Below are 16,570 nucleotides of genomic sequence, written 5' to 3'. Positions count from 1 at the left end.
TGGCCTGCTGCATTCAAGATGGCCACAGAGATCTCTACTGCCTTGTAAGCTTCTCGACAATCCGGCATCTACAGCAATCACAGCACCAAGACTGCCCAGATTGAGGCCACCAGTGACATTCAAACCCTCCTTGACCAAGGACAAACAGCAGCTCAATCAATCAATCAGGGGTTTATGAAGTGCAGCTACTCACCCAAGTGGTCTCAAGGTGCTGATGGGGGAGGGGGCGCGTCGCTCTTGGATGCTCACAGTGATTCTTCGATGCGCCAGGTCTTGAGGTCCTTCAAGAACTTGTGGAGTGTTGGTGTCTGTCGGAGGTTGAGAGGGAGGGTGTTCCATGCCTTGGCCGCAAGGAGGGAGATGGAGCGTCCTTCTGTTCTGGTCTTCTCGATGCGTGGTACCATCGCAAGAGAGAGCTGTGCTAAGCAGAGGGATCTGTGAGGTGCGTGGAATGAGAGGCGGTGGTTCATGTAGGCAGGTATTGTGCTGTGGAGGGCCTTGTGTGCGTGAGTGAGAAGCTTAAAAGTGATTCTCTTCTCGAGGCGGAGGCAGTGTAGTGTCCGTAGGTGATAGCTGATGTGGTAGTGGCGCGGTGGGTTGAGGACTAGTCTGGCGGCGGCATTCTGGACATTCTGGAGTTTGCGAATGAGTTTCTTGTTGATACAGGCATAGAGTGCGTTGCCGTAGTCTAGTCTGCTGCTGATGAGGGCGTGGGTGACGGTTTTCTTGTGTTTAAGGAGAATCCAGTTTAAGGTCTTTCGGAGTAGGCAGAGGGTGTGTTAGCAGGAAGAGGTGACAGCGTTAATTTGACAGTCCATTTTGAGTTCGTAGTCCAGGATGATTCTGAAGTTGCGTGCGTGGTCTGTGGGGGAGCGGGGGCTCCCGAGGGCAGGGGGCCACCAGGTGTAATTCAAGGCATCGGGGTGTGGGCCAATGATGAGTACTTCGGTTTTGTCCGTATTGAGTTGTAGGCAGCTGTTCTTCATCCACCTGGCAACTGCTCCCATTCTTTCTTGAAACTTTTGTTTGGAGGCATTGGGTTTGTTGGAAAGAGAGAGGATGAGTTGGGTGTCGTCTGCGTAGGATACAATGTTGAGTAAGTAGGATCTGATGATTGGGCGAGTGGGGCCATGTAGACGTTGAACAGGTTGGGGCTGATGGAAGATCATTGGGGAACTCTTTAGGTGGTAGGTGTGAGATCTGAGAGGAAGGCTGGGAGACCTGCTACGTTCTGCCGGAGAGGTATGAGCAGATCCAGTCGAGGGACTTGTTTCAGATCCCTGCGTTATGGAGTCTGCAGTCTAGGGTGCGGTGTGAGACTGTGTCAAAGGCAGCGGAGAGGTCCAGGAGGAAGAGGGCCACAGTCTCTCCACTGTCGAGGAGGGATCGGATGTCGTCTATCACGGCAAGAAGGGAGGTTTTGGTGCAGTGATTCTTCCTGCAGCCTAATTGATAGGGGTTGAGGATCTTGTTTTTCTCTATGAAGGAAGCTAGTTGACTGTTGATTGCTTTTTGCATGACATTCACCGGATACGGGAGTAAGGAGATTGGTCTGAAATTCTTGAGACCAGTGGGTCTGCTCACGGCTTTTTCAGGAGGGGGTTGATCTCGGCATGTTTCCAGTTGTCAGGGAAGGAGGCTGTCTCGAAGGAGTGGTTGATGATTTGTTGAGCTCGGGTGCTCTGTGGTAGATGTGGTGGGGTCAGGGGTCAGTGGGTTGTCATCATTGTCTTTAGGGTGTCTTCTATGCTGAAGGCAGTCCAGCTGTCCAGTGTCGGCTGCCTGGTGTGAGGGACGGTGGGTGTGGGTTCTTCATGGAGGTTGTTGTCATCGAAGTTGTCATAGATGATTTTGATATTGTGATGGAAGAAGGTGCTGAGTCTGTCGCAGAGGTCCTAGTAGGTCCTGGGATGTCGGTAGTCTCACTGTTGGGTTGGGCGAACTCTTTTATGATGCTGAAGAGTTCTTTCCTGTTGTGTGCATGGGTGGAGACTCTGTCCTGGAGAGCTTTCTTCCTTGAGAATGTGATGAGTTTGTGGTGGGCGGTGGTGGCTGCTCTGAAGTTGTTGAGGTCTGCTGGGGTTTTGAAGCTCCTCCAAAGCTTGTTGAGGCGTCTGCAGGTTCATCTGGATAATCTGAGTTTGTTGGAGAACCAGCTGGCTTTCTTGGCGTGTGGGTTGGACGTTTTCCTGAGCAGGGCAATGGTGTTGTCACAGTCAATGATCCAGTTGTGTAGGGTGTGGGCAGAGGTGGTAGCGTTGCTGTCTGTGGCGGTGGGAGCTGAGTTGCTGAGGAAGGCCGTGAGCTGGTCGTCCAATTCCTGCGCTGGAGCTGGTGTGGGATTCTGCGGGGGATGTTTGTTTTGAAGGTGAAGTGGACACAGCGGTGGTCCGTCCATGGGAGTTCGGAGGGGTGCCTGAAGGCGATGGAGTTTCCTGCTGTGAAGATAGGGTCGAGGGTGTGTCCAGCCTTGGTTCTGGTACGATCTGTTTGAGTCTGATGTTTTGGAGGTTGTCAAAGAGGGAGGTGGATTTGGGGTCTTGGCGGTTGTCGAGGAGGAAGTTGAGGTCTCCCAGCAAGGTGTGGTCGGTGGAGGTGATGGCTTGTGGGATGATGATGTCACTGATGGAGTCGGAGAAGGGTGTGTGGTGTCCGTGGGGTCTGTAGATGAGGGTGCCTCGGAGGGTGGTGGATGGGTTGGTCTGTATCCTGAAGTGGAGGTGTTCCATCAGGCCTTTGAGTTCGTTGGTGTGGATGCTCAGACGGAGGTCTGCCTTGTGAGCGATGTTGATGCCTCTCCCGGGGTGGTTGGAGCTGTCCTTCTGGTTGATCTTGTATCCTTAGGGGATGGTGATCGTGATGTCATGTCCAGAGGTGGCGTTCATCCAGGTTTCAGTAAGGAAGGCGACATCAGGGTTGGTGCTGTCGAGGAGGTCCCAGATTTCCACGCATGTCTGTGGAGGGAATGGACATTGAGGAGGGTGCATTGCAGGGTTTGGGATGCGGTGGAGTATTTGCTGGGGGGTAGAGATGGGTCCTGGGTCTCAGCATAGGTGAAGGAGTGACGGCAGCTTAGGCAGGTTAAAGGTCCATGGCTGTCGACAGGTGAAGATAGCTTGCAGTTGTTGTTCTTGCCAACTTTGAGTGCGTAGAGAGCTAAGGAGCTGTAGTGTTGGTGGGTCGGAGGACCAGGGTTCCTGGCACTGGGCAGGTCGCAGACAGGCACAGACTGGCTTGCCTTTGGTGTACCTTTGGCGCGATCTATTCCCCCTCGACCTCACGCCAGTCTTCAGCACTGTATCACATCACACACTGATCGAAAGACTTTACCACATCTGTATCCAAGTGGAAAAACTCAGATGGATGACCTCATACCTCACTGGAAGAACTCAGATGGCCCGCCTACCACCCTTTACCTCCAAACCCAGGGATATAGTCTGCAGTGTCCCCTCAGGGCTCAGCACTCAGCCTCATGCTCTTTAATGCATATATGACCCCACTGGCCCAGATCTCACGGCCTCAACATAATATCCTATGCAGATAATGCCCAACTCATCCTCTCCTTCACTAACGACCCTACCACCACCAGGACCATCTTCTACAGATGCATGACGAGCATCGCCAACTGGATGAAGAACATCTGCCTGAAGCTGAACACAGACAAAACGAAGTAGTGATCTTCCGCAACAACACCAACCCATAGAGTGATGCCTGGTGGCCCCTAGATCTGGGACCTGCACCCACACCCACCAACCACGCCAGAAACCTTGGAATCATCATAGATACCAAGCTTACCTAAAAAATCGCATATCAACACTGTCTCCTCCACCTACTTCATCACTCTGCCCATACTACATAAGATCTTAAAGTGGCTACCTATGAACACCAGATGAACTGTAACACAGGTCCTCATCACCAGCCAACTGGACTATGGCAACGCATTATGTAGGAATCTCAGCATAACTCCTAAATAGACTTCAAGCCATACATAACTCCACAGCCAGACTCATCCTCAACCTCCTCTGATGAACCCACATTACACCCAACCTCAGCAACTCCAGTGGCTCCCCCTACGGAAGAGATGCCAATTCCGGCTGCTGACCCACGCACAAAAGACTGTACACAACCAAGGACCCGCGTACATTAACTACAGCCTGAACTTCCACCAACCGTTGAGAAGATTATGCTCTGCCTCCTTTTCACTTGCCCATACTCCTCACATCTACCGAAGCATAAGTGGAGGACACTATTTCTCCTACATCGCAGCAAAGACCTGGAACAGCCTCACCACACAGCTCCGACCATCACTTCACTTCCGGAATTCTGAAGGGGCCTCAAGACCTAGCTATTCGAATGAGCTTCCCAGGACCTGCAAGTGCCTGGATACCCTATCAAGTGATTAGCAGTGCTATATATAAATCCTGATTGATTGATTGCCTTCATGCCAGGACTCACTTGCCTGCAGTCCACAGCCATAACTCCCATTGCTGGCTCATACCCTGGTGGGCTCAGTCCTATCATACAAATGACACCAACAGTCAGTGCAGACTCCAGAGATAACACAGCATGTGTATCTATAAGGAGCACATTCACCGCAGCAGAGGTGTCTTGGCGCGGAGTGAAATAATAGATATTTCATGTTAATCAGCTGAATGGCATTCACTTTACCAACCTCAGAAGAATGAAATGCTGAATGGACCCACCAGGATCTGAACCTTGGACCATGTGCTCAAACACAGATTCCTGCTGTGGATGCATCCGTCCACTGATCCACCAGACACAAGTATGATTATAGGAAACACCTTGGGCCGATGATATGCCAGATAGAGATGTGTTGCATTATGGGGCAGCCTTGGAGGTGCATACTGGTAACGTGTGGCTTGATTGTGTCCGTGGGCAAAGACTTCACTCCAGATCCTTGTCTTGCCTGTAGCTGGGTTGACCTCTCTAGACGTTGAATGGGGTGTGCGACTTGTCATGGACTAGGCTTTCATTACCTCGTGAGGTGCCAGGAGGTTGCCTTATCTTACCTGGATAGTTCATTTAAACTATACCACGACGTGCTCACAGCAACATGAGCAAACGGTGGTGGCCATGTTGGAAGGAACAATAACTTCTTGCTATAGCAATTCACCATGAATGCCATTTGAAAGCTCATTCAATGTTTAAAGACGTATGAAAACCTTTCCTCAACCACAAAATGTGCACAAATGAATTGCCATGAACTGCTGCGAATATAGGACGAACACTAGAACTCCACCATGGATTCCGAATTCTGGACTGCACTGGAAGTGGGTGATCCTATGAGAACTGATGGCAGCTCGGTGCTACCTGCTCTCCAAAATGACAGACTGTATACCCCTCATCCTGCAGAGTTTAGCCATGATGGACATAGAATCAAGAACGCAAAACATCTATCTTGCTTGTTTTCAACTTGTGAGTAGTTCAAAGACATGTAACAAACTGAAATGCATGAGTATTACTATAGGGGTGCTCTGACACGCATTTGGCTCTAGTCTGTGCAATAAAGAACTGAAATAAATAAATAAAGGCACATCTTCGGTAATACCTGTTTCCATTCACACTGTGACACACACTGCGCCTGCTTCAACTCAACAAAAGCTGCCAAATACTCCACAATTGTGGCATGCACAGAGGTCACAGTCCACTTTCAAGGTCTGCTCCAACAATGTAATTCTCATCCTCGCGGCCTTGCCATTGACTTACCTTTGTGCACATTTATCCCAACTAAAACGTACATCAAAGGTTCATGATGCTTTCCTAAAGACAACTATATAACGGGCATAGAGCCAATGTAAAGGCAAGTCTCCCTTTCTCTGGAGCAGAGTGGTGTATTTCTCAAGGTCTCACGGTGTGCGATGGAAATTCAACGGTAGCTGCCCTGCGATCCCCTTTTTGTGTCATTCCCTGGATCCACTTTAGACAGACAGGATACCCAGGGATAAAGGCTTTTAGAATGGCATTGCACACTAGACACACTGCGCAAGCACAGAGTGGATCGTCACCAGAAGTCCTGGTGAAGATTCATCAGCAGTGGATTTAGCCGGTGCACCATATGCTAACAGTGGGCCACAATAACGGGGTACACTAGATCGTATAATAGATCAACATTCCAGCATTCTTGATTATCCAAGTACTGGTGCTGTAGACGAGGGCCCTCAAAGGCCGTGTCACAGGGTCTATAGTGCAGAGCGTTCACCCCCATAGGGGGCCAAAACCTGGGAAAGGACTCCTGCTAAATGGAGTAGACGTTGAGGACAAGGGCGCAGTGTTCCGCAGGAATGGCAGAAACGACCAACACTACATTGATGATGCTCTTGGACTTGCAAAGTGCACCAAACCAACTGAGGTACCAGATGGGAGTGGTCATATTCCTAATTCACTGTTAAATGGTATCAAATAAGGTCAGCAAGTCTATGGCCAAGAACATGTGCATTGAAAGTGCAAAGTGTATAACTTATCAAATGTAACAAGTATTAAAGTCAGGGCTGCAGGGAGAGGCGGGCAGATGGTTCCCCCTCTTCTATGGTGGTCCACGGCAACATCCTTGATGCTGGTGTCTGTCAGCAGAAATGACTGGAGAGTGGGGCTATTTACATACACGATATCATTGTAAGTATCCCTACAAGACTTGTACGTTTATGATGGTTATAAGTCTATGCCACGTCTTAGCCGTGCATTACATTGAATATTTAATTAGACAGTGGCACTTATATCCACTAAAGTGCTGTGTTTCTCATTGTAAGGCGGCGTTAACTGGACATGCCTCCTTCATCTTAAGGATGGAGGGACATCCGCTTCCGGTGACTTCCAGTGTCCTGACATTCAGACCTCCACTCCAGACTGCATCCTTGCTCGGGCACATCTGTGGGGTCCTGTTGCGCTCCAGAGCCTCCATTAACCCTCTTAAGAGGCATGTAATGAGGGCGAAACCATCTCCTTATGCCTATTAGAAGGTTATTATTAACCCAGCAATTTAGGGAATTAGCCATGGCGGATCTTTTTAAGGAGCCCTCATTTGTGGCTCTTGCATTCTGCAGCAGATGCGACCCTTGGTAATCAGTGTAGATAAACAAGACCTAATCTGACCCAATTAAAGCATCTTTAGTGCTGATTTCATGCTACGCTACATGTGACCCCAGCAGTCAGAGGTCAGCGGCTGAGGGATATCTGCGGATACCGCAGAGTCTGACAGTCAGTCCGGAAGGGCTGATCAAAGCGCCTCTGCAGAGCCCAGAGCAGAGCCATTAAAGGGCGCAGCAAGACGGTGGACCTCCGAAGAAGAAACACGCGCACGCACACACGCGTGCGCGCACGCACTCATATCCCCCGCCCCTTCCCTCTATACACGCACACACACGCGGAGGAAGCGGAACTCCTTGGGGATTCGACACCATGGGTGTTAAATTATTTGCAAAAATGAATTCATCGTCACCTGCGTCAGCTCCTCAGTTGATAAATTACCCTAGTGTCGCTTTTTACAAAGCCTAGGTGTGGTGCCGTTTAAAACTTTGCCCTCGACTTCGGCCCAAGCCGTTAAACTTTGCCCTTAAACCAACTTGCATACTTTGCAACTTCACCCAATTTTGCTGGTCGTTGAAAATTCCTGCAAATAATTTTTTTGCACAATATCTACTGAATTAGCATAAGCATATTATCATAAGCTAAGGTACCTAACTATTCTTAATTTTGAAAATGTATCTGTTAACCTAAAACAAGCTTGCACAGCCAAGTGCAGAGACTTGCCTGTCTTTGCAGCAGCAGCATTCAGAAGAGGCTGGTTTAGGAAATTCATTGCAGCCAGTTGGACTAGCCATCTGCCAGTGGCGTAACGAAACTTGAGGGGGCCCCCCTGCAAAGCACATGGAGGGGGCCCCCCAGCCCCCGGCAGCCCAGCCCACCACCTACCACTTTGCCCTACCACGGGTCAAAATTCAGGACAGGACGTCAAAATTCAGGACATAACTTTGAGACAAAAGGTACGTTTTACAGACCCATCAGAGGAGGTCGTGCAATAGTATATAAGTAAGCCCATCCATATCCCAAACATATTCAACCATTTGCAAACCTATCCATCATGTATCCTTCCATCTATCAATTCACTCGTCCATCCCTCCATCCACCCTTTCACTCATCCATTCATTATCCATCCATCCACCCTTTCACCCTATCCATCTGTACACTCATCCATCCACTCTTCCACCCATCCAACCACCCAGTCCCTCATCCTTCCACCCATTCACCCTTTCAGTCATCCATCCATCCTCCTTTTCTCTCTCCATCAACTCTTTCACTTAGCCATCCTTCCTTCCTTCCACCCATCCATCTACTCATCCACTCATCAATCCATCCATTGACCCTATCACTCATCCATCCTTTCTCTCATCCATCTATCCTTTCACTCCTTCACTCATCTATCCATCCTTTTGTCCATCTACCCTCCCTTTCACTTATCTATCCATCCTTTTATCCATCTACCCTCCCTTTCACTCACTCATCCATCCTTACATCCACCCTTTCACTCATCCATCCATTCACCCTTTCACTTATGAATTCATCATTTCACTCATCCATCCATCCTTTCACTCATCAATCCATCCTTTCACTCACCCATCCATCCTTTCACTCATCCATCAACCCTTTAACCCATCCATCTACCTTCCACCCATACATCCATCTATTTACCTTTTCTCTCATCCATCCATCCTTCCACTCATCCATCCATCCATCCATCCATCCATCCATCCATCCATCCATCCTCTCATTATCCATCTATTCAACCTTTCATTCATCCATTCACCCTTTCACTAATCCATCTAGCCATCCACCCATCCCTTCACCTACTCACTTGTCCACCTTTTCATATTAATTATGAGCTGAGCCTTTGTCTGCAGAGTGGCAGACAGTAGAGGCCCATCAAGGACTTCGCCGTAGTCCCTAAAGCAAGGGGCAGGGTTCGGTGGAGGAGGTTTCACTATGCCACTACACATAGGCAATCTGGAAATTTGTCATGAGTCATGCATGATGCACAGTGCCAGGCCATGAGGTGACAGTGACATGTTGTTGTTTCTGGGGCTTTTAGTGGGATGAAAAATATGGGGGGGGTCTCTCCAAAGTGTGTGTTCGATGTAATTACGGACGGACGTGGCTAAAAACACCTAAGCTAAAAATCTGTGCTTAGTATAGTGTACCGCCCACCTCCCCTGGGGCTCTGCAGGCAACACAGACACTGCCCACCTCCCCTGGGGCTCTGCACCCAGCACAGACACTGCCCACCTCCCCTGGGGCTCCGCAGGCAACACAGACACTGCCCACCTCCCATGGGGCTCTGCACCCAGCACAGACACTGCCCATCTCCCGTGGGGCTCTGGGGCTCTGCAGGCAGCACAGACACTGCCCACCTCTCCTGGGGCTCTGCAGGCAGCACAGACACTGCCCACCTCCCCGGGGGCTCTGCAGGCAGCACAGACACTGCCCACCTCCCCTGAGGCTCTGCACCCAGCATAGACACTGCCCACATCCCCTGGGGCTCTGCAGGCAACACAGACACTGCCCACCTCCCCATAGGCTCTGCAGGCAACACAGACACTGCCCACCTCCCCTGGGGCTTTGCCCCCAGCACATACACTGCCCACCTCCCCTGGGGCTCTGCAGGCAACACAGACACTGCCCACCTCCCCTGGGGCTCTGCAGGCAACACAGACACTGCCCACCTCCCCTGAGGCTCTGCACCCAGAATAGACACTGCCCACCTCCCCTGGGGCTCTGCAGACAACACAGACACCACCCACCTCCCCTGAGGCTCTGCAGGCAACACAGACACTGCCCACCTCCCCTGGGGCTCTGCACCCAGCACAGACACTGCCCACCTCCCCTGGGGCTCTGCACCCAGCACAGAAACGGCCCACCTGCCTTGCTGCAAAGGAGCCCACCCAGAGTGAGCCGACCTCTCCTTGGCTCTGCAGCGAACGCAGCCACTGACCACCTGCCCTGCTGCAATGGAGCCCACCCAGAGTCAGCCCATCTCTCCTTGGCTATGCAGCCAGTGCAGACTGGGCCAGATCCCCTCATACTGCTGTGTGTGAGGGACCCTCGGGTCTGAAGCAAAGACCTTCGCCATCACCACTGAAACCCCACGACATCCATGCCACCTGTCCATAAGGGGCGGATTCAGTATTAGCCCTTTCACCCCACGCCCTGGCCGAGCCCACGGTACACCCTGCTCTTGAGAAGCATCATTAACTGTGAAGGACCCGCCAGTTTAAACATTGTGCCCCTCTACCCTAAGTGGTCTTTCTTTAGTCTTTGAATAAATGTTGTGCGTGCTCCGTTGCGCTGGCTGCATCGACGAAGTCGTTGTCACGATTACTCCTCCTTTCACATATTAAATGTGTGAAATATACTTAAGGCCCAAATTAGTTTACTTTCGACGTGGAACAAATGGACAGGATGTACTGACCTGCAATATTTTAGTTTTGAAAGTTACCATAGCGAAGTGGTTCTTTTCTCAGTACCTTTCTCGACTGTGCGCGTGTCACAGGCACAGCAGCACACACACTGCACTCTCCCACACGGAGACAAATAGCTGCAAAGACTGGAGCCTTCTGGTAGCAGTCGAATGATGAGGTGATCAAGCGAGGCTAAGAAGCCAAAGAACAGACAGGGAGGTGAGGCCGAGCAGCATAATACACATTATGTTCGTTTTACTTTTATTGCCGGCCGGGCCCCACCATGATGCCCTCCCTGATTCCAATCCAAATTATCTAATAATTCTGATTACCACCCCGCCACTCACTATGTATATGATCTGGAGAGATAAATGCATCCTGTATATTTCAAGTAATAAGCCCTGAGAGCACTGTACTAGCTAGTGGCACATCAGGTGCAAACAATGTGTCACAAAAATCCACACATTGAGTATATTATGGGAGCCAGAAAACTCTACACCTGGTGTGGCTTAAAGCTGGCGAAGAGGGATCGAAGACTAAGTGTGGCTTAGGGTTGTGACTATGAGCTGTTCAGCGTCTTTGAAACAGTGCAAGATATTCTTAAAGTCTGTTGTCTAAGTAAATGGTGCAGTTGGACTGATGGGTGTGGCTCCAAAGTTAAAAACAATGTACAGAAACCATATTGTGTGCAACTACACAGTCTCTATCGTCGGGAGCATTTAGTGTCTCAGTGGTCTAATGCATCCACTACAGGGCCCTGTGTTTGACCTCATGGTCACAGGTTCAAATCCTGGCGGGTCCACACAGCCCTTCATCCATCTGAGTTCAATAAAATGCGTACCACTGAGTTGGGTAACAATAAACATCTGTTATTCAGCACCAAGATGCCTCCGCGTGAACGTGCGCTTTTACAAATACATGTTATGTTACCTGTAAGAGGTGTTGGTGGACCAAAACTCTCAAACTGTGCCTTGAAAAAATTGTTTAACATGTGTATTGTTATGAGCGAGAGCCATTAATCTTGTGTTCACAATATTGTTGTTATTGATGGTATCAGTGATGCCCTTGATAATGCAACTCGAGATGTTATTGGTCATGTCTTTTGGGCAGTCAAGAGCAGTGAGTGGTGGGAGGATGAGTTATGGTTTGCCCAGCAACCTATAACATGTGGATTGTGATACCATGTTGGCAACTGTTTAGACTTCTACTACTGAGTTCACCTATATAGCACAGACCTTGCCATAAGAAAAATATAGCTCTCTATGTGGTTTACAGATAATAGCATAAGGAATATAGGTCTAGATTAGCATAATGAGTATAGGTCTAGATTAGTAATTGCAATACTCCTGGCCCATTAAGTCAGATGGTGGCATCAGCAGCAGCCTTTTCATGGCAGGGACAAGACGTACTGCTGTAGATTTACGGTAAATGGTCGAAATTACAACCGGAACATCAGTTGCTGTTGGTGACATGAGTAAAACCAGGGCTTTAAGTGGACCGGGTCACACCGGTGCTGAGCACCAGCAGTTTTTTAAAGGGGGCCCCAAAACGGGTCTCTATCGGGCTCTTTTTGTGCCCTGGCACAGGCGGTCCGTTTTTTTCCGGACTGCAGTGACAGCGGGCACATCGATGTGTGCATACTCACACTGCTCACTAGTGGAGAAGTTACGGCATGACATCTTGCCAGGTGAGCTTTGAAGGAGAAGGTAAATCCTTTAAAGAGAGTCATTTTCTCTCTGGGTTTTGCTTCTCTTTTTGAAACTCAGGAGCAGCAACATTGTGGTGGTGTCACCAAGGCTTTAACTAGAAGCTTTTTCATTAATATATACAAGTCATAGTTGCTGCTTATTTAGCGTATGCACTAACAACCATTGACACAGCCAATAGTCCTGACATGTTGTAGGTATGATGTTACTTGTTGTTTCATATATCTGGATGCAAAGACAGAAACAGCAAAATACAAGCTGGGCGGCATACTATGCTAAGCACAGATTTACATTAATTACAGTGGCCATGACCCTTTGGGAGACCCCCCCCCCCCCAGTTTTTTCATCCCACTTAAACCCAGAGTAAAACTTTTGCAACTTTTGAAGGTGTACATTTTCCCTATTCTCGCTGTGCGGAGAGTGATCATTTTTACCAGTGTCTGCATGTTTGCATCCCTAGCCCCTTTCACGCGCTGAAGGCTTTCAAAGTGATGGCCTAAGGCTGTGCAAGGTGCTGTTGGATAGTGACTAAAAACTGTGTCAAGCTTGCATCTCAGGAGTGACACATGAAACAGTGCCCTGCCACAACATGACTGATCGGCCTATCTGAAATCCCTCTATTCCATTTCCATCACCCATCCATGCTAGAGCAGACCTGCATTTTACATCCCAGTGACCCCAGCAGCTCAGTATACAAATCAGGCGGTATTCAGTATCTTTGCAACACAACCATGACCCACTGGGCTATTTTATCCAATACTGGAAATTATGACTGACAACTTGTGCAAGGTTCTCTGCAGCACATACATTAGTGCACTGAGCTAGGAGAAGACCATAGGAAGCTCTGAGCTATACGTTACACACATTACTATGCAGGAAGGAACACATTAACCCAACAAGAATTGTACGATTCAGACTTATCACCAGCAGGTTACACACTGCAAGTTTTTAATCCACCTGAGTGATCTTACTAGTATTATACTTGGATACTTGCCGGATACAAGTAGATTCCTGCAGCAGGTGCCTTAACACCATAAACTACCTTAAAATAAAATCTGCATGTGATCAATTAAGTAGCCTGAACTGCTTCACTGTTGCATTTTTCCTTGGTCTCAATTTCTTTTGGGGCAGAGGTTTAAAAAATAGTGAGTACATAGGGGCAGAACTCCACTCCTAACCCCCCCCCCCAGCCCCCAGATTTGGACGCCTTTTACCCCTCACACCCCCACCCCCTTCTAATCGATGGGTTCCAGGAGAATATATCTATTTTCATTTCCAGGGCCTGCATGTTTCACAGTGACAATAGATAACCATGAAAATGTCCATAGTTGTACCATGACTCCGCCCCTCGAATTAGGACAAATCAGTGGTAATGGGTGAAAGGGCAGTAGCAACTTGCATTAAGTTAGATCGACAGGGAAAAAAACAACAGACATCACAGAGGATAGAAAGACTTAACAGCAAGCACAGCAGCAACGGTTGTACATAACAGTAGCAGGACACGGAAATTGCAGCCAGCTGTAGGTGTTGAAAGCGATACATCAGCCACAGTCTTACCTGTGAAGCGGCAGCAATTCCAGGGGCCCCCCAGGTCCGCTTTTGTTTCATTTCCACTTTTAGTCTTCCACAGTTGAATTCATCATCCCACGCACAGCAAGAAGTGAAAGTCCCTTGTGGCCCCGCCCGGCCAGGGCCCGGGCGTGCGCACCACCATTACCAACCAATTAGAGGCCGCGGTACCAAAACGGCACCATTTAAATAATGAAGAGGCCATGCGGCTGGCCGTGGCATGCGCGGCGCGCACCATTTAATTTATGGGGAGGACGCCGCCGTGCGCACCATTTAATTAATGATTGAACTTCAATCATGCGCGCACAGACTTGAGGCTTGCTCGATGGCTCTGCTGAGATGGAGTGAGGGGGCCCCTGGAGCGCAGGGGCTCCACCACACCGCGGGGGCCTGTGTTACGCCCCTGGAATATGGAAGTATATAAACATCGAGGGCAGAATATCGAATCCAAAACACCGAATGGCAAGTAAGTCTAGATTTTCTATACCTAACTCCACATATAAGTACCTGCGCAGTACAAGGTACACAGATGTGGAGTTGGGAATAGTGTATCTAAACTTCCTCTATATGCACTCGCCTTTTGCTATTTCGGTGTTCCACATTTTGTCCTGGATGTTATTGTATCTCGATATCCTGAGTCTCGATAATCAGCAGTACAATTGCATGTGTGCCAGTCCATTATATCACACAGTGGCAGTCACCCTGCATTTTCCTTTAAAAAAGCATGCTTTAAAATCGGTCTATAACTTTTAATCCCTTGGACGGATTTGCACCAGAGTTAGCAGTTGCTTGAATAGTCAGCTAAAGTCCGGCATGCCAATTTATGTATAGATCCATGATAAGGGATGGGAGGGTTCAATAACAGTTAAGGGGCGGTTGAAGAAAGTTGTGTTTTCCCATTTTAGCTCACGTAGGGAATTGTACTTATGCCTATGGACCAAGTCACTGAACGAATTGACACCAAACCTGGCATGAAATTGAACTTTACTCCGAAAGTGGGCTTTTCTGTGCGCAGTTTAAATCCATTCAGTAGATTTCAATATATGTGTTTTTATAAAAAGTTTCCAAACAGGCTTTAACAGGTTTAACAGAACCCCCACTTGCCGCACCAGCTCGTCTCTACTTCTCTCGGCCCGAGCAGGGGCCGCAACGTAATCTTCAGGTGCTGCTGGAGCACCATAAAGCCACAGGAGACCTCCCGCATTGCGGGTCCCTCCACTTGCCTCACCCACGCAATCTTCTCTACTTCTCTTGGCCCGAGGAGGGGCCGCAACGTAATCTTCAGGTGCCGGAGTACCATAAAGCTATGCGAGGCATCCTGCAGTGCAGGACTCTCCACTTACCACACCAGCTCTTCTCCACTTCTCTCGGATCTAGGATGGGCACGATGTAATCTTCAGGGTCCGGAGGCACGGCAAGAAGTGAAGGTCCCTTGTGGCCCCGCCCGGCCGGGGCCCCGGCGTGCGCGTGCGCACCATCACTATCAACCAATTAGAGGCCGCGGTACCATTTAAATAATGAAGAGGCCGTGGCGTGTGAGGCGCGCACCATTTAATTTATGGAGAGGCCGCCGCCGTGCGCACTATTTAATTATGAATGAACTTCAATTGTGAATTAAATGGAGGCTTGCTTGATGGCTCTGCTGAGACTGAGTGAAGGGGCCCCTGGAGCGCTGGGGGCCCCCCCCGCACCGCGGGGGCTGCGGGGGCCTGTGTTACGCCCCTGCCTTCTGCTACTGCACGCCATGGACTTCAAAGTATCAGTATTATTAAAGAGATTTATTTTATAACAACACTTTCTCAATTTCATTATAGTCACATAAAGCTCACACCCATCACAATACTCCACAGAGAATTTGTTACACATTGCTAGTAGTTACCCCCGTTCAACCTACTTCGCCCCTTGGACCACCCACAGATGCAGTCTCCGGTCCGTAATGCTCCCACCATTTCCCGCACATCTTCCGGTGCTTCTTGGGACATAAATACATCGGTTCCTCCTATTTTAGAGAAATGTCTGTGCTCCCCTCCTTCCTTGTTGGGGCTTCTGGTGGGCTCCAGTATTTAGCCACATCTCTTTTTGAAATCAATGTGCCCAGCCCAACTAGGGTCCGGCCGCCCCTTGGGCTTCCCATCTCATCCACCAGACCCAGCAATGGTGATGCCTAGAGGCTATGGCCCAGGATCCCTAGTAAGGCCGTGAATATAGAGAAACAGTACTTCTGGATGATGGGACACTTCCAAACCATGTGAAAAAATTGCCTATATCCCTCCCACATCTACTGCAGGCAGGGCCGTCAAGTGTGTGGGCTCTCCACAAGTACTTGGGCGTGTAGTAGGTGTAATGCAGGGAATTCAATGGGACAAGATGCAGCTGGGCTGAAATGGCTAAGGTTTAGGGTATATGCAAGCCTCTCTCCGCGCTGTCTCATCCAGAGGATCCAACCACCCCTCCCAACGTTCCCATAAGTGCCTCAGTGTGCATGAGGAGTGATTTACTGTGGTTCTGTAAATCTGGTCGAGGCCTCCCATGACTAAAAAGGGGCCCATAAGGAATTGAGCCAAGGGGTTATATTCTGGAGGTCCAGCTACTGCCTCCCAATATCCTGAGAGCACATGGCGGGATGGAGGTATAGAGAAAATTGTGATTTGTGGAGGGACGAATTATGTTTGAAGGTCTTGAAAGGATTGTATGTGCCCACCCACCCAAATATCACCCAACAGGGAAATGCTGTTGGTGTCCCAATGCCTGAACCCTTCAAGGTGTGCCACGTATTCCAGCTATCTACCTCCCCATATGGGGGCTTCCACCATCACCCGCTGGTCC

Source organism: Triturus cristatus, chromosome 5_2, assembly GCF_964204655.1.
Source record: "Triturus cristatus chromosome 5_2, aTriCri1.1, whole genome shotgun sequence".
NCBI classification, from domain to species: Eukaryota; Metazoa; Chordata; class Amphibia; order Caudata; family Salamandridae; genus Triturus; species Triturus cristatus.
Note: the sequence above shows the minus strand (reverse complement) of the source record.